The sequence below is a fragment of the Carcharodon carcharias genome, chromosome 31, assembly GCF_017639515.1.
Source record: "Carcharodon carcharias isolate sCarCar2 chromosome 31, sCarCar2.pri, whole genome shotgun sequence".
NCBI lineage: Eukaryota > Metazoa > Chordata > Chondrichthyes > Lamniformes > Lamnidae > Carcharodon > Carcharodon carcharias.
Window position 1 is genome coordinate 19,249,258 of NC_054497.1, and position 17,010 is coordinate 19,266,267.

Sequence of the window (17,010 nt, forward strand, 5' to 3'; positions counted from 1 at the left end):
GGAGGGAGAGAGAGAGGTGGGGGCAGAGAGAGAGAGAGAGAGAGAGGTGGAGACAGAGGGAGAGTGAGAGAGAGAGGCGGGGGCAGAGGGAGAGAGAGAGGTGGGGGCAGAGAGAGAGAGAGAGAGAGGCAGGGCAGAGGGGGAGAGAGAGAGAGAGGTGGGAGCAGAGAGAGAGAGAGGTGGGGGCAGAGGGAGAGAGAGAGAGAGAGAGGTGGAAGCAGAGGGAGAGAGAGAGAGAGAGGTGGGGGCAGAGGGAAAGAGAGAGAGAGGTGGGGGCAGAGAGAGAGAGAGGCAGGGCAGAGGGAGAGAGAGAGAGAGAGGCAGGGCAGAGGGAGAGAGAGAGAGGCGGGGGCAGAGAGAGAGAGAGAGGTGGGGGCAGAGAGAGAGAGAGAGAGAGAGGCAGGGCAGAGAGAGAGAGAGAGAGGCAGGGCAGAAGGAGAGAGAGAGAGAGAGAGGCGGGGGCAGAGAGAGAGAGATGTGGGGGCAGAGAGAGAGAGAGCGAGGTGGGGGCAGAGGGAGAGAGAGAGAGAGAGAGGTGGGGGCAGAGAGAGAGGTGGGGGCAGAGGGAGAGAGAGAGAGAGAGAGGTGGGGCCAGAGAGAGAGAGTGAGGTGGGGGCAGAGGGAGAGAGAGAGAGAGAGAGGTGGGGGCAGAGGGAGAGAGAGAGAGAGAGAGGTGGGGGCAGAGAGAGAGAGGTGGGGGCAGAGAGAGAGAGAGAGAGGTGGAGACAGAGGGAGAGTGAGAGAGAGAGGTGGGGGCAGAGAGAGAGAGAGGCAGGGCAGAGGGAGAGAGAGAGAGAGAGGCAGGGCAGAGGGAGAGAGAGAGAGAGAGAGGCGGGGACAGAGAGAGAGAGAGAGGTGGGGGCAGAGAGAGAGAGAGAGAGAGGTGAGGGCAGAGAGAGATAGAGAGAGAGGCAGGGCAGAGGGGGAGAGAGAGAGAGAGGTGGGGGCAGAGAGAGAGAGAGAAGTGGGGGCAGAGGGAGAGAGAGAGAGAGAGGTGGAAGCAGAGGGAGAGAGAGAGAGAGAGGTGGGGGCAGAGGGAGAGAGAGAGAGAGAGGTGGGGGCAGAGGGAGAGAGAGAGAGAGGCGGGGGCAGAGAGAGAGAGAGAGAGGTGGGGGGCAGAGAGAGAGAGAGAGAGAGAGAGAGGTGGGGGCAGAGAGAGAGAGAGAGAGGCAGGGCAGAGGGAGAGAGAGAGAGAGAGAGGCGGGGGCAGAGAGAGAGAGAGGTGGGGGCAGAGAGAGAGAGAGAGAGAGAGGTGGAGACAGAGGGAGAGTGAGAGAGAGAGGCGGGGACAGAGGGAGAGAGAGAGGTGGGGGCAGAGGGAGGGAGAGAGAGAGGTGGGGGCAGAGAGAGAGAGAGAGAGAGGTGGAGACAGAGGGAGAGTGAGAGAGAGAGGCGGGGGCAGAGGGAGAGAGAGAGAGGTGAGGGCAGAGAGAGAGAGAGAGAGAGGTGGGGGCAGAGGGAGAGAGAGAGAGAGGTGGGGGCAGAGAGAGAGAGAGGTGGGGGCAGAGGGAGAGAGAGAGAGAGAGGTGGGGGCAGAGAGAGAGAGAGGTGGGGGCAGAGGGAGAGAGAGGTGGGGGCAGAGAGAGAGAGAGGTGGGGGCAGAGAGAGAGAGAGGTGGGGGCAGAGAGAGAGAGAGGTGGGGGCAGAGAGAGAGAGAGAGAGGTGGAGACAGAGGGAGAGTGAGAGAGAGAGAGAGAGAGGCGGGGCAGAGGGAGAGAGAGAGAGAGAGAGAGAGAGATAGGTCGGGCCAGAGGTGGAGGGATAGAGGCAGAGAGGCGGGAACAGATGGGCAGAGATAGAGAGAGAGAGAGAGAGGGGCTGAGGGAGAGGCGGGGGCAGAGGGGGAGGGAGAGAGAGAGAGAGAGGCAGGGGCTGAGAGGGAGGGAGAGAGTGAGAAAGTGACGGGAGCAGAGGGGGACAGAGAGAGAGAGAGGCGGGGGCAGAGGGAGAGAGAGAGAGAGGCGGGGGCAGAGAGAGAGCGAGAGGTGTGGGCAGAGAGAGAGAGAGAGAGCTGGGGGCACAGGGAGAGGGAGAGAGGCGGGGGCAGAGAGAGAGAGAGGTGGGGGCAGAGAGAGAGAGAGAGAGGTGGGGGCAGAGAGAGAGAGAGAGGTGGGGGCAGAGGGAGAGAGAGAGAGGTGGGGGCAGAGAGAGAGAGAGAGCGAGGTGGGGGCAGAGGGAGAGAGAGAGAGAGAGGTGGGGACAGAGAGAGAGAGAGGCAGGGCAGAGGGAGAGAGAGAGAGAGAGGCAGGGCAGAGGGAGAGAGAAAGAGGCGGGGACAGAGAGAGAGAGAGAGAGGTGGGGGCAGAGAGAGAGAGTGAGAGAGGTGAGGGCAGAGAGAGAGAGAGAGAGAGGCAGGGCAGAGGGAGAGAGAGAGAGAGAGGCAGGGCAGAGGGAGAGAGAGAGAGAGGCGGGGGCAGAGAGAGAGAGAGAGAGGTGGGGGCAGAGAGAGAGAGAGAGAGAGAGGCAGGGCAGAGAGAGAGAGAGAGAGGCAGGGCAGAGGGAGAGAGAGAGAGAGAGAGGCGGGGGCAGAGAGAGAGAGATGTGGGGGCAGAGAGAGAGAGAGCGAGGTGGGGGCAGAGGGAGAGAGAGAGAGAGAGAGGTGGGGGCAGAGAGAGAGGTGGGGGCAGAGGGAGAGAGAGAGAGAGAGAGGTGGGGCCAGAGAGAGAGAGAGTGAGGTGGGGGCAGAGGGAGAGAGAGAGAGAGAGAGGTGGGGGCAGAGAGAGAGAGGTGGGGGCAGAGAGAGAGAGAGAGAGGTGGAGACAGAGGGAGAGTGAGAGAGAGAGGTGGGGGCAGAGGGATAGAGAGAGAGGTGGGGGCAGAGAGAGAGAGAGAGAGGTGGGGGCAGAGGGAGAGAGAGAGAGAGGTGGGGGCAGAGAGAGAGAGAGGTGGGGGCAGAGGGAGAGAGAGAGAGAGAGGTGGGGGCAGAGAGAGAGAGAGGTGGGGGCAGAGGGAGAGAGAGGTGGGGGCAGAGAGAGAGAGAGAGAGATGGAGACAGAGGGAGAGTGAGAGAGAGAGAGAGAGAGGTGGGGGCAGAGAGAGAGAGAGAGAGAGAGAGAGGCGAGGCAGAGGGGGAGAGAGAGAGAGAGAGAGAGAGATAGGTCGGGCCAGAGGCGGAGGGATAGAGGCAGAGAGGCGGGAACAGATGGGCAGAGATAGAGAGAGAGAGAGAGGGGCTGAGGGAGAGGCGGGGGCAGAGGGGGAGGGAGAGAGAGAGAGAGAGGCAGGGGCTGAGAGGGAGGGAGAGAGTGAGAAAGTGACGGGAGCAGAGGGGGAGAGAGAGAGAGAGAGGCGGGGGCAGAGGGAGAGAGAGAGAGAGGCGGGGGCAGAGAGAGAGCGAGAGGTGTGGGCAGAGAGAGAGAGATAGAGCTGGGGGCACAGGGAGAGAGAGAGAGGTGGGGGCAGAGAGAGACAGACAGGTGGGGGCAGAGAGAGAGAGAGAGAGGTGGGGGCAGAGAGAGAGAGAGAGGTGGGGGCAGAGGGAGAGAGAGAGAGAGAGGTGGGGGCAGAGGGAGAGAGAGAGAGAGGTGGGGGCAGAGAGAGAGAGAGGCAGGGCAGAGGGAGAGAGAGAGAGAGAGGCAGGGCAGAGGGAGAGAGAGAGAGAGGCGGGGGCAGAGAGAGAGAGAGAGAGAGGTGGGGGCAGAGAGAGAGAGAGAGAGAGGCAGGGCAGAGAGAGAGAGAGAGAGGCAGGGCAGAGGGAGAGAGAGAGAGAGAGGCGGGGGCAGAGAGAGAGAGAGGTGGGGGCAGAGAGAGAGAGAGCAAGGTGGGAGCAGAGGGAGAGAGAGAGAGAGAGAGGTGGGGGCAGAGAGAGAGGTGGGGGCAGAGGGAGAGAGAGAGAGAGAGAGAGGTGGGGGCAGAGAGAGAGAGAGTGAGGTGGGGGCAGAGGGAGAGAGAGAGAGAGAGAGGTGGGGGCAGAGGGAGAGAGAGAGAGAGAGAGGTGGGGGCAGAGAGAGAGAGGTGGGGGCAGAGAGAGAGAGAGAGAGGTGGAGACAGAGGGAGAGTGAGAGAGAGAGGCGGGGGCAGAGGGATAGAGAGAGAGGTGGGGGCAGAGAGAGAGAGAGAGGTGGGGGCAGAGGGAGAGAGAGAGAGAGAGGTGGGGGCAGAGAGAGAGAGAGAGAGAGAGGCGGGGCAGAGGGGGAGAGAGAGAGAGAGAGATAGGTCGGGCCAGAGGCGGAGGGATAGAGGCAGAGAGGCGGGAGCAGATGGGCAGAGATAGAAAGACAGAGAGGGGCTGAGGGAGAGGCGGGGGCAGAGGGGGAGGGAGAGAGAGAGAGAGGCAGGGGCTGAGAGGGAGGGAGAGAGTGAGAAAGTGACGGGAGCAGAGGGGGAGAGAGGGAGAGAGAGGCGGGGGCAGAGGGAGAGAGAGAGAGAGGCGGGGGCAGAGAGAGAGCGAGAGGTGTGGGCAGAGAGAGAGAGAGAGAGCTGGGGGCAGAGGGAGAGAGAGAGAGAGGTGGGGGCAGAGAGAGAGAGAGAGAGGTGGGGGCAGAGAGAGAGAGAGAGAGGTGGGGGCAGAGAGAGAGAGAGAGCGAGGTGGGGGCAGAGGGAGAGAGAGAGAGAGAGGTGGGGGCAGAGAGAGAGAGAGGCAGGGCAGAGGGAGAGAGAGAGAGAGAGGCGGGGCAGAGGGAGAGAGAGAGAGAGAGAGGCGGGGACAGAGAGAGAGAGAGAGAGAGGTGAGGGCAGAGAGAGAGAGAGAGAGAGAGGCAGGGCAGAGGGGGGAGAGAGAGAGAGGTGGGGGCAGAGAGAGAGAGAGAGGTGGGGGCAGAGAGAGAGAGAGAGAGAGGTGAGGGCAGAGAGAGAGAGAGAGAGAGAGAGGCAGGGCAGAGGGGGAGAGAGAGAGAGAGGTGGGGGCAGAGAGAGAGAGAGAAGTGGGGGCAGAGGGAGAGAGAGAGAGAGAGGTGGGAGCAGAGGGAGAGAGAGAGAGAGAAGTGGGGGGCAGAGGGAGAGAGAGAGAGAGAGGTGGGGGCAGAGGGATAGAGAGAGAGAGGTGGGGGCAGAGAGAGAGAGAGGCAGGGCAGAGGGAGAGAGAGAGAGAGAGAGGCAGGGCAGAGGGAGAGAGACGGAGAGGCGGGGGCAGAGAGAGAGAGAGAGAGAGAGGTGGGGGCAGAGAGAGAGAGAGAGAGAGGTGGGGGCAGAGAGAGAGAGAGAGAGAGGTGGGGGCAGAGAGAGAGAGAAAGAGGCAGGGCAGAGGGAGAGAGAGAGAGAGAGGTGGGGGCAGAGAGAGAGAGAGAGAGAGGTGGGGGCAGAGAGAGAGAGAGGTGGGGGCAGAGGGAGAGAGAGAGAGAGAGAGGTGGGGGCAGAGAGAGAGAGAGTGAGGTGGGGGCAGAGGGAGAGAGAGAGAGAGAGAGGTGGGGGCAGAGGGAGAGAGAGAGAGAGAGAGAGGTGGGGGCAGAGAGAGAGAGAGGTGGGGGCAGAGAGAGAGAGAGAGAGAGGTGGAGACAGAGGGAGAGTGAGAGAGAGAGGCTGGGGCAGAGGGGGAGAGAGAGAGAGAGAGGCGGGGGCAGAGGGGGAGAGAGAGAGAGAGGTGGAGACAGAGGGAGAGTGAGAGAAAGAGAGAGAGAGATAGGACGGGCCAGAGGCGGAGGGATAGAGGCAGAGAGGCGGGAGCAGATGGGCAGAGATAGAGAGAGAGAGGGAGGGGCTGAGGAAGAGGCGGGGGCAGAGGGGGAGCGAGAGAGAGAGAGAGGCAGGGGCTGAGAGGGAGGGAGAAAGTGAGAAAGTGGCGGGAGCAGAGGGGGAGAGAGAGAGAGCGTCGGGGGCAGAGGGAGAGAGAGAGAGAGGCGGGGGCAGGGGGAGAGAGAGAGAGAGGTGGGGGCAGAGAGAGAGAGAGGTGGGGGCAGAGGGAGAGAGAGAGAGAGAGGTGGGGGCAGAGGGAGAGAGAGAGAGGTGGGGGCAGAGAGAGAGAGAGAGGTGGGGGCAGAGGGAGAGAGAGAGAGAGAGGTGGGGGCAGAGAGAGAGAGAGGTGGGGGCAGAGGGAGAGAGAGAGAGGTGGGGGCAGAGAGAGAGAGAGAGAGGTGGGGGCAGAGGGAGAGAGAGAGAGAGAGAGGTGGGGGCAGAGAGGGAGAGAGGTGGGGGCAGAGAGAGAGAGAGAGTGAGGTGGGGGCAGAGAGAGAGAGAGTGGGGCGGGGCAGATGGAGAGAGAGAGAGAGGGAGAGGTGGGGGCAGAGGGAGAGTGAGAGAGAGAGAGAGAGAGAGAGGTGGGGCAGAGGGAGAGAGAGAGAGAGGTGGGGGCAGAGAGAGAGAGAGGTGGGGGCAGAGAGAGAGAGAGAGAGGTGGAGACAGAGGGAGAGTGAGAGAGAGAGAGAGAGAGGTGGGGGCAGAGAGAGAGAGAGAGAGAGGCGGGGCAGAGGGGGAGAGAGAGAGAGAGAGATAGGTCGGGCCAGAGGCGGAGGGATAGAGGCAGAGAGGCGGGAGCAGATGGGCAGAGATAGAAAGACAGAGAGGGGCTGAGGGAGAGGCGGGGGCAGAGGGGGAGGGAGAGAGAGAGAGAGGCAGGGGCTGAGAGGGAGGGAGAGAGTGAGAAAGTGACGGGAGCAGAGGGGGAGAGAGGGAGAGAGAGGCGGGGGCAGAGGGAGAGAGAGAGAGAGGCGGAGGCAGAGAGAGAGCGAGAGGTGTGGGCAGAGAGAGAGAGAGAGAGCTGGGGGCAGAGGGAGAGAGAGAGAGAGGTGGGGGCAGAGAGAGAGAGAGAGAGGTGGGGGCAGAGAGAGAGAGAGAGAGGTGGGGGCAGAGAGAGAGAGAGAGCGAGGTGGGGGCAGAGGGAGAGAGAGAGAGAGAGGTGGGGGCAGAGAGAGAGAGAGGCAGGGCAGAGGGAGAGAGAGAGAGAGAGGCGGGGCAGAGGGAGAGAGAGAGAGAGAGAGGCGGGGACAGAGAGAGAGAGAGAGAGAGGTGAGGGCAGAGAGAGAGAGAGAGAGAGAGGCAGGGCAGAGGGGGAGAGAGAGAGAGAGGTGGGGGCAGAGAGAGAGAGAGAGGTGGGGGCAGAGAGAGAGAGAGAGAGAGGTGAGGGCAGAGAGAGAGAGAGAGAGAGAGAGGCAGGGCAGAGGGGGAGAGAGAGAGAGAGGTGGGGGCAGAGAGAGAGAGAGAAGTGGGGGCAGAGGGAGAGAGAGAGAGAGAGGTGGGAGCAGAGGGAGAGAGAGAGAGAGAAGTGGGGGCAGAGGGAGAGAGAGAGAGAGAGGTGGGGGCAGAGGGATAGAGAGAGAGAGGTGGGGGCAGAGAGAGAGAGAGGCAGGGCAGAGGGAGAGAGAGAGAGAGAGAGGCAGGGCAGAGGGAGAGAGACGGAGAGGCGGGGGCAGAGAGAGAGAGAGAGAGAGAGGTGGGGGCAGAGAGAGAGAGAGAGAGAGGTGGGGGCAGAGAGAGAGAGAGAGAGAGGTGGGGGCAGAGAGAGAGAGAAAGAGGCAGGGCAGAGGGAGAGAGAGAGAGAGAGGTGGGGGCAGAGAGAGAGAGAGAGAGAGGTGGGGGCAGAGAGAGAGAGAGGTGGGGGCAGAGGGAGAGAGAGAGAGAGAGAGGTGGGGGCAGAGAGAGAGAGAGTGAGGTGGGGGCAGAGGGAGAGAGAGAGAGAGAGAGGTGGGGGCAGAGGGAGAGAGAGAGAGAGAGAGAGGTGGGGGCAGAGAGAGAGAGAGGTGGGGGCAGAGAGAGAGAGAGAGAGAGGTGGAGACAGAGGGAGAGTGAGAGAGAGAGGCTGGGGCAGAGGGGGAGAGAGAGAGAGAGAGGCGGGGGCAGAGGGGGAGAGAGAGAGAGAGGTGGAGACAGAGGGAGAGTGAGAGAAAGAGAGAGAGAGATAGGACGGGCCAGAGGCGGAGGGATAGAGGCAGAGAGGCGGGAGCAGATGGGCAGAGATAGAGAGAGAGAGGGAGGGGCTGAGGAAGAGGCGGGGGCAGAGGGGGAGCGAGAGAGAGAGAGAGAGGCAGGGGCTGAGAGGGAGGGAGAAAGTGAGAAAGTGGCGGGAGCAGAGGGGGAGAGAGAGAGAGCGTCGGGGGCAGAGGGAGAGAGAGAGAGAGGCGGGGGCAGGGGGAGAGAGAGAGAGAGAGAGGTGGGGGCAGAGAGAGAGAGAGGTGGGGGCAGAGGGAGAGAGAGAGAGAGAGGTGGGGGCAGAGGGAGAGAGAGAGAGGTGGGGGCAGAGAGAGAGAGAGAGGTGGGGGCAGAGGGAGAGAGAGAGAGAGAGGTGGGGGCAGAGAGAGAGAGAGGTGGGGGCAGAGGGAGAGAGAGAGAGGTGGGGGCAGAGAGAGAGAGAGAGAGGTGGGGGCAGAGGGAGAGAGAGAGAGAGAGAGGTGGGGGCAGAGAGGGAGAGAGGTGGGGGCAGAGAGAGAGAGAGAGTGAGGTGGGGGCAGAGAGAGAGAGAGTGGGGCGGGGCAGATGGAGAGAGAGAGAGAGGGAGAGGTGGGGGCAGAGGGAGAGTGAGAGAGAGAGAGAGAGAGAGAGGTGGGGGCAGAGAGAGAGAGAGAGAGAGAGGCGGGGACAGAGGGAGAGAGAGAGAGAGAGAGAGGTGGGGGCAAAGAGAGAGAGAGAGAGGTGGGGGCAGAGAGAGAGAGAGAGAGAGAGAGAGGTGGGGGCAGAGAGAGAGAGAGAGAGAGAGAGGTGGGGGCAGAGGGGGAGAGAGAGAGAGAGAGAGAAATAGGTCGGGCCAGAGGCGGAGGGATAGAGACAGAGAGGCGGGAGCAGATGGGCAGAGATAGAGAGAGAGAGGGAGGGGCTGAGGGAGAGGCGGGGGCAGAGGGGGAGAGAGAGAGTGAGAAAGTGTGGGAGCAGAGGGGGAGAGAGAGAGAGAGAGAGATGCGGGGGCAGAGGGAGAGACAAAGAAAGATGGGGACAGTGGGGGAGGAATAGAGAGAGAGGCGGGATCAGATGGATAGAGAGAGAGAGAGAAAGAGGTCGGGGCTGAAGGGGAGGGATAGAGAGAGAGAGAGAGAGGGGCGAGGGCAGAGGGGAAGGGAGAGAGAGAGAGAGATGGGCGGGGGCAGAGGGAGAAAGAGAGAGAGGCGGGGGCAGAGAGAGAAAGAGAGAGGCGGGGGCAGAGAGAGAGAGAGGGAGGGGCAGAGGGAGAGAGAGAGAGAGGGAGAGAGGCGGGGGCAGAGAGAGAGAGAGAGAGAGGCGGGGGCAGAGAGAGAGAGAGAGAGAGGTGGGGGCAGAGAGAGAGAGAGAGAGAGGCGGGAGCAGAGAGAGAGAGAGAGGGAGGGGCAGAGGGAGAGAGAGAGAAAGGGAGGGGCAGAGGGAGAGAGAGAGAGAGAGAGGGAGGGGCAGAGGGAGAGAGAGAGAGAGGGAGAGAGGCGGGGGCCAAGGGAGAGAGAGAGAGAGGCGGAGACAGACGGAGAGAGAGAGAGAGAGAGAGAGGCGGGGGCAGAGGGGGAGGGAGAGAGAGAGAGGCGGAAGGGAGAGAGAGAGAGAGAGGCAGGAGCAGAGTGGGAGAGAGAGAGAGGTGGGGGCAGAGGGGGAGAGAGAGGGAGGGAGGGGCAGAGGCAGAGAGAGAGAAAGAGAGAGGTCAGAGCAGAGGGAGAGAGAGAGAGAGGCAGGGACTGAGGGGGATCGAGAGAGAGAGAGAAAGAGGCCAGGGCAAAGGGGGTGGGATAGAGAGAGAGAGGCAGGGCGCAGAGGGGGAGAGAGAGAGAGAGGGAGGGGCTGAGTGAGAGGGAGAGAGAGGCAGGGCAGATGGGGAGAGAGAGAGAGAGGCGGGGTCAGAGGGAGACAGAGAGAGAGGGGAGGTAGAGGGAGAGTGAGAGAGAGAGAGAGGCGGGGCCAGAGGAAGATAGACACAGAGAGATAGAGAGGTGGGGGGAGAGAGAGAGGGAGGGGCGGGGGCAGAGGGAGAGCGGGAGAGAGAGAGAGAGGGGGCGGGGGCAGAGGGAGAGAGAGAGAGAGAGAGAGGGGAGGCAGAGGGAGAGAGAGAGGCAGGGGCAGAGGGGGAGGGAGAGAGAGGGGCGGGGGCAGAGGGAGAGTGAGAGTGGGAGAGAGAGAGAGAGAGGCGGGGGGAGAGGGAGAGTGAGAGAGGGGGAGGTGGGGGCAGAGGGGGAGAGAGAGAGAGAGAGAGAGAGAGAGTGAGGGGCAGAGGGGGAGAGATAGAGAGGCGGGGGCAGAGAGAGAGAGCGAATGAAAGAGGTGGGGGCAAAGGGGGGAGAGAGAGAGGTAGGAGCAGAGGGGAAGGAAGCGAGGGGGGCTAGTAGGAGAGGGAGAGAGAGAGCGAGGCGGAAGAGAAAGAGAGAGAGATGGGGCAAAGGGAGAGTGAGAGAGGGAGAAGGAGGGGCTGAGTGAGAGGGAGAGAGAGAGGCGGAGCAGTGGGGGTGAAAGAGACGGGGGGGGGTAGTAGGAGCGGGAGAGAGAGAGGGAGAGGCGGAAGAGAGAGACGGGGGCTGAGGGAGAGAGAGAGAGAGAGTGAGCGGCAGAGGGGGAGAGATAGAGAGGCGGGGGCAGAGGGAGAGAGAGAGAATGAAAGAGGCGGGGGCAAAGGGGGGAGAGAGAGAGAGGTGGGAGCAGAGGGGAAGGAAGAGAGGGGGGCTAGTAAGAGAGGGAGAGAGAGAGCGAGGTGGAAGGGGGAGAGAGAGAGAGACGGGGCAAAGGGAGAGTGAGAGAGGGAGAGGGAGGGGCTGAGTGAGAGGGAGAGAGAGAGGCGGAGCAGTGGGGGTGAAAGAGACGGAGGGGTAGTAGGAGAGGGAGAGAGAGAGGGAGAGGTGGAAGAGAGAGATGGGGGCTGAGGGAGAGAGAGAGAGAGAGAAAGAGGCCCGGCAGAGGCAGTGGGATAGAGAGAGAGAGGGAGGGGCTGAGTGAGAGGGAGAGAGAGAGGCAGGGCAGAGGGAGAGAGAGAGAGAGGGAGGGGCTGAGTGAGAGGGAGGGAGAGAGGCGGGGCAGAGGGAGAGAGAGAGAGAGGGAGGGGCTGAGTGAGAGGGAGGGAGAGAGGCGGGGCACTGGTAGTTGGAGAGGGACAGAGGAGGGGGCAGAGGGAAAGTGAGAGAGGGGGAGGCGGGGGCAGAGGGAGAGAGAGAGAGAGATAGATAGAGAAGCGGGGGCCGAGGGGGAGGGAGAGAGAGAGGCGGGGGCAGGATGAGAGAGTGGTGGGGCTGAGGGGGAGAGAAAGAGAAGGGGGGCAGAGGTGGAGAGAGAGGGAGAGGCGGGGACAGAGGGAGAGAGATAGAGGGGGAGAGGGGCGGGGGCCGACGGGGAGAGAGAGAGAGAAAGATGGGGCAGTGGGGGAGGAATAGAGAGAGAACTGGGGGCAGAGGGGGAGGGAGAGAGCGAGGGAGGGAGAGGGGGCCAGATGGAGAGAGACAAAGAGAAAGAGAGAGGCGGGAGCAGAGGGGGGGGGGAGCGAGAGAGAGGAGGGCAGAGGGAGAGAGAGAGACAGAGAGGCGGGGCAGAGGGAGAGAGAGAGAGGCCAGAGCAAAGAGGGAGAGAGAGAGAGAGAGAGAGAGAGATGGAGGCTGAGGGAGAGAGAGAGAGAGAGAGATGGAGGCAGAGGGAGAGAGAGAGAGAGACGGAGGCAGGGGGGGGAGAGAGAGAGAGACGGAGGCAGGGAGGATAGAGAGAGAGAGACGGGGTCAGAGGGAGTGAGAGAGAGAGAGAGAGAGGCGGGGCAGAGGGAGAGAGAGGGAGAGACTCAGGGGCAGAGGGGGAGTGAGAGAGAGACAGAGAGAGAGACATGGGTAGAGGGAGAGAGAGAGCGAGAGAGACAGGGGCAGAGGGGGAGGGATAGAGAGAGAGGTGGGGGCAGAGGGAGAGAGAGAGAGAGAGAGAGAGGCGGGGGCAGAGGGAGAGATAGAGAGAGGGGCGGGGACAGAGGGGGACGGAGAGAGAGAGAGAGAGGCGGGGGCAGAGGGAGAGGGTGAGAGAGAGAGAGGCAGGGGCAGAATGAGAGAGTTAGAGAGAGAGGCGGGGGCAGAATGAGAGAGATAGAGAGAGAGGCGGGGGCAGAATGAGAGAGAGAGAGAGATGGGGGCAGAGGGGGAGAAAAAGAGAGGGGGACAGAGGGGGAGTGAGAGAGAGAGAGAGCAGGACAGGGACAGAGGGAGAGAGAGAGAGAGACAGAGGTGGGGGCTGAGGGGGAGGAATAGAGAGGGGGGCAGAGGGGGAAGGGGAGAGAAAGAGAGGTGGGGGCAGAGGGAGAGACAGAGAGAGAGAAGGGGGCAGAGGGGGAGAGAGAGAGACGAAGGGCATGAGTGAGAGAGAGAGAGAGAGGGAGGGTGTGAGTGAGAGAGAGAGGGAGGGTGTGAGTGAGAGAGAGAGAGAGGGAGGGTGTGAGTGAGAGAGAGAGAGGGAGGGTGTGAGAGAGAGATGGGGCAGAGGGGAAGGGATAGACAGAGAGGCGGGGGCAGAGGGAGAGAGAGAGAGAGAGAGGCGGAGCAGAGGGCGAGATAGAGAGAGGCGGGAGGGAGGGGGGCCAGAGGGAGATTGAGAGAGGGAGAGAGAGAGGTGGGGGCAGAGGGAAAGGGAGAGAGAGAGAGCGGCAGGCCCAAAGGGAGAGAGAGAGATAGAGAGGTGGGGCAGAGGGGGAGGGAGAGAGGGGGAGAAAGAGAGGGGGGATAGAGGGGGAGTGAGAGATGCAGGGGCAGAGGGAGAAAGAGAGAGAGGCGGGGCAGATAGGGACAGAGAGATAGAGGCAGGGGCAGAGGGGGAGAGAGAGAGAGAGGGGCGGGGCAGAGGGGGAGGGAGAGATAGAGAGAGAAGGAGAGAGAGGCGGGGGCAGAGGGGGAGGAATAGAGAGAGAGGCAGGGACAGATCGAGAGGGAGCGAGAGAGAGAGGCGGGGCCAGAGGGAGAGAGAGGGAGAGAGGGGCAGAGGAAGAGAGAGAGAGAGAGACGGGGGCAGAGGGAGAGAGAGAGAGGTGGGGGCAGAGGGGGAGAGAGAGAGAGAGAGACGGGCAGAGGGGGAAGGGGAGAGAAAGAGGCGGGGGCAGAGGGGGAGGGATAGGTAGAGAGGCAGGGGCAGAGGGGGAGAGAGAGAGAGAGAGAGACAGGGGCAGAGGGAGAGAGAGGGAGGTGGGGACAGAGGGAGAGGGAGGGAGAGAGAGACAGGTGGGAACAGAGGGAGAGAGAGAGAGGCGGGCCAGAGGGGCAGAGAGAGAGAGAGATGTGGGGGGAGAGTGGGAAGGGGAGAAAGAGATCCAGGGGCAGAGGGGGAGGGAGAGAGACGGGGGGGGTGGTAGAGGGGGAGGGAGAGAGAGAGAGGCGGGGGCAGAGGGGGAGGGTGAGAGAGAGTGTGTTGGGCGCAGAGAGAGAGAGCCAGAGTGAGTGAGCGGGGCGCAGAGAGAGAGCCAGAGTGAGTGAGCGGGGTGCAGAGAGAGAGCCAGAGTGAGTGAGCGGGGCGCAGAGAAAGAGCCAGAGTGAGTGAGCGGGGTGCAGAGAGAGAGCCAGAGTGAGTGAGCGGGGCGCAGAGAGAGAGCCAGAGTGAGTGAGTGGGGCACAGACAGAGCAAGAGAGAGAGAGAGCGGGGCACAGACAGAGCAAGAGAGAGAGAGAGAGAGCGGGGCACAGACGGAGCAAGAGAGAGAGAGCGGGGCACAGACGGAGCAAGAGAGAGAGAGCGGGGCACAGACAGAGCAAGAGAGAGAGAGAGAGCGGGGCACAGACAGAGCAAGAGAGAGAGAGAGCCAGAGTGAGTGAGCGGGGCACAGACAGAGCAAGAGAGAGAGAGAGCGGGGCACAGACAGAGCAAGAGAGAGAGAGCGGGGCACAGACAGAGCAAGAGAGAGAGAGCGGGGCACAGACAGAGCAAGAGAGAGAGAGAGCGGGGCACAGACAGAGCAAGAGAGAGAGAGCGGGGCACAGACAGAGCAAGAGAGAGAGAGAGCGGGGCACAGACAGAGCAAGAGAGAGAGAGAGCGGGGCACAGACAGAGCAAGAGAGAGAGAGAGCGGGGCACAGACAGAGCAAGAGAGAGGCAGGCAGGCATGCAAACAAAGGCAGAACACAGTGAGATCTCACAAATAAACAGGGAGCACAAGAGCAGGTATACAGTGAGCTCACATTCATCCCGAAGCACAGTTTGCACCTTTGGCGCCTGGTGAATGAATTAATAACAAAAAGATGAGCTGGTGTAGGATAAGAACCAGCAGAGGTTCAGGAACTGAAATTTTGACAAAGCAGTGATATCACCGGAAAAGAGTTTACGGCAGTGATTCTCTGTCACCCTTTCAGACTCCACCAGATGTTCAGATGTTCCTGACTACTGTAAGACTACAACCGGATATAATACTGAGCTAGCAAAATCACTGGTCACTCCTCAGTGAATCACATTCAACTGGTTTCATGCAGGCAGTCAAATGGTGTTGTCACATGTGGCCCCTATACATGTTCCATATCAACTCTATGAAAAGGTGTTAACCGTGGCTCAGTGAGAGCACTCATGCCTCAGTCGGAAGTTTAGGACCCCCTGCTCCAGAGACTCCAGCACATCATCCAGGCTGACACACCCAGTGCTGTACTGCGGGAGTGCCGCAGTGTCCGAGGTGGCATCTTTCAGATGAGATGTTAAGCCAAAGCCCCGGCAGGCCTCGGGTGGACGGACAGGGAGGTCCTGCCTCACTATGTCGGAGGAGAACGGGGGGGGGGGGGGGGGGGTGGGGTGGGGGGGGGAACCTTCTCCCCGTTGTCCTGGCCAATATTTAACTGGTCGCGTATCTTGTTGCCACTTTTCGGGATCTTGCTGTGTGGAAATTTCCTGGGATCCCTGAAACTCTGAGCCCAGCTCATTGAGCGTGAACACAACTTGTTTACGGTCCCAGTCAAACCAATGCCCCCCCACCCTCTCACTCACTCATTACCACCCACGAGGCTTTAAAGGGACAGTCTCACCCTCCCTGCACCACACTCCTGGGCACCCTTCCCCACCACCGCCCCCCCCCCCCCCCCCAATGGTGAAGAAAGTTTGTGTGTTTATTTCCTCACCTCCCTTGTTTACTAAGGCAACAAGATTTCACTTTTTAAAAAAAAAAAATTTTAATCAGAAATAAAACCAGAGACTCCCATCGCCTTAATCCAGACAGGCGCCCCCAGCACGTCACCGAGGGGGTGCTGCACTGTCAGAGGTGTCGCCTTTCGGATGAGACGTGAAACCCAGACACTGTTTGCCCTCTCTGGTAAGGGCTAGAATGCCCCCGTGCCACTTTTTACTTTTTCGAAGCAGAGCAGGGGTGTTTCTACCCCGCGCCTCTCCACCCCCACCCCACCCACCCCAACCCCCCCCCCCCCCCCCCCCCCCCCCCCCCTCCCTGCCTGGCCAGTATTTATCCTTCAATGTCATGAGAACAGATTATCTGATCGATATCCCGTCAGAACGCAGCATTGTGGGATCTTGCTGTGCAGAGATGGCCATCCAGAGGCCCAGGGGGACATGGGTTCAAATTCCATTGTGCCCACCGTGACCAGACCTTGACTGTAAACGATGGGGGCGGGGTTGTGTCAGGCGTCATATAAATGCAGGTCCTGCCCTTCCGTAAACCGTCAAACGACCCACATCACCTACTTTTCGACAGACTGTGCCGCTCTCCATCAAACCTCCCCCCACCCACTCCCCCCACCCCCCCAACCCCCGTCCAACTCTGGGAGTTGGGGGGGTGGGGGAGCACTTCAACAGGGGGCCTCGATGAGGGAATGAAGAGGAAAGGGATCGGACCCCATGACAGGGTCACCCAGATGTGACTGAGACCCTGCTGATTCCCGAGTAAAACATCACCTCCCATCCCCAAGCCTCAACCCTTTAAATCCCAAATTCCTGCCACCGCGGGCGCTACAGTGTTAGGATTTTATATATATATATATATACACATACATATAAAAAAAAAGACTGATTCAAAACATCTGGTTTAGGAATTGACAGAAGCGTCAGTGTCTCTTGTCTCCTTCGGGGGATCTGCAAGAGAGAATAAGAGTCGCCCTGAAACCTGGGGTTGGTGGTGGGGAGGGGGTGGAGGTCATTGGCATAGGATGGGATGGGAGGGGGTCTGTAAATAAGGGGAACTTCAAATGATGAGCAATTCCCTTAATTGCCAGTTTTACATTTAATACTGAACTTGCCACGCCCATCCCTAAGTATATATTTTTTAAACAGAACGGTTTCGACTTCATACTTTAGGTTGCTGCTGCAGAAGTCCAAAGGTTATTTTCTTCTCTTAAAACAAAAATAAAGTTTAAACCGCCCATGGTTTTCAGCCCAGCCGCAGCTGCAGCTGCAGCCCAATTGGTTTTATATATAGATATATATTTGGGGAGGGAGAAATTTCTTCATAAATACTCTCCCCGAAAAGAAAACTACTTCATGCTTCTGTAAGCGGGTTGATAAGAGCCAAGACCTGCCCTTGACGGGGGGTGGGGGGGGGTGGTGGGGGGGCACTGGGGTTGATCTAGAAGACAGACTTTATGGTCAATTTCAAGGTGCAGTGAGATTTCAGCTGAAATTGACAGCAAAACAGCAACCAGCCAACCTTCCCTGAAACTGATCCGAACAACAACTCGCCAGTTATTAGCCCAACTTTCTGAAGTGAGGAGAGAAAAAAGAAATAGCTGCCAGTGAGTCCCTTCCTCCAAAGAAGATCAGGATCAAAAGAACAAAAAGGAATAGATTTCGAAAGGGAGTGGGGAAGGAGGGAGACGGTCCTTACCTGGGATCCCTGAAACTCTGAGCCCAGCTTGCTGAGTTCGAGCCTGAGAAAACGCGATGAGCACAACTCGTTCACGGTCCCAATAAAAACCAACGCCCTCCTCACACTCACTCATAACCATCCACAGGACTTTAAAGTGACAGGCTCACCCTCCCTGCGCCACACTCCTGGGCAGCCTTCCCCCCACCACCATCCCCCACCCTCCCCCCCCCCCCGCCCCCCACCACCTCCTCAACGGTGAACAAGGATTGTGTGCGTTTGTTTCCTCACCTCCCTTCTTTATTATTGGCATTAATTTTTTTAAAAAAAATTTTATCAGAAAATAAGTCCCAACTCCAGAGACTCCCATCGCCTTAATCCAGACTGGCAGCCCCAGCTCGGTACTGAGGGTGCGCTGCACTGTCAGAGGTACCGCCTTTCAAATGAGATGTGAAACCGAG

The 17,010-nt window shown here is 60.3% G+C and overlaps 1 protein-coding gene across 3 annotated transcripts in view; it reads right to left on the reverse strand.

Moving 5' to 3' along the window:
• LOC121271543 (peripheral myelin protein 22-like) overlaps positions 1-16,721 on the reverse strand; it is a 57,316-nt gene extending 40,595 nt beyond the window's left edge. Inside the window, exon 1 of one of the 3 annotated variants that reach the window (XM_041177529.1) lies at positions 16,571-16,721. The gene's annotated coding sequence lies outside the window, so the exon portion shown is untranslated. Of the gene's footprint in view, positions 1-14,631; positions 14,661-15,741; positions 15,823-16,570 lie in introns of those variants that run through there. The other 2 variants (XM_041177533.1, XM_041177531.1) reach the window with 2 other exon arrangements.
• Positions 16,722-17,010: the final 289 nt, after the last annotated feature.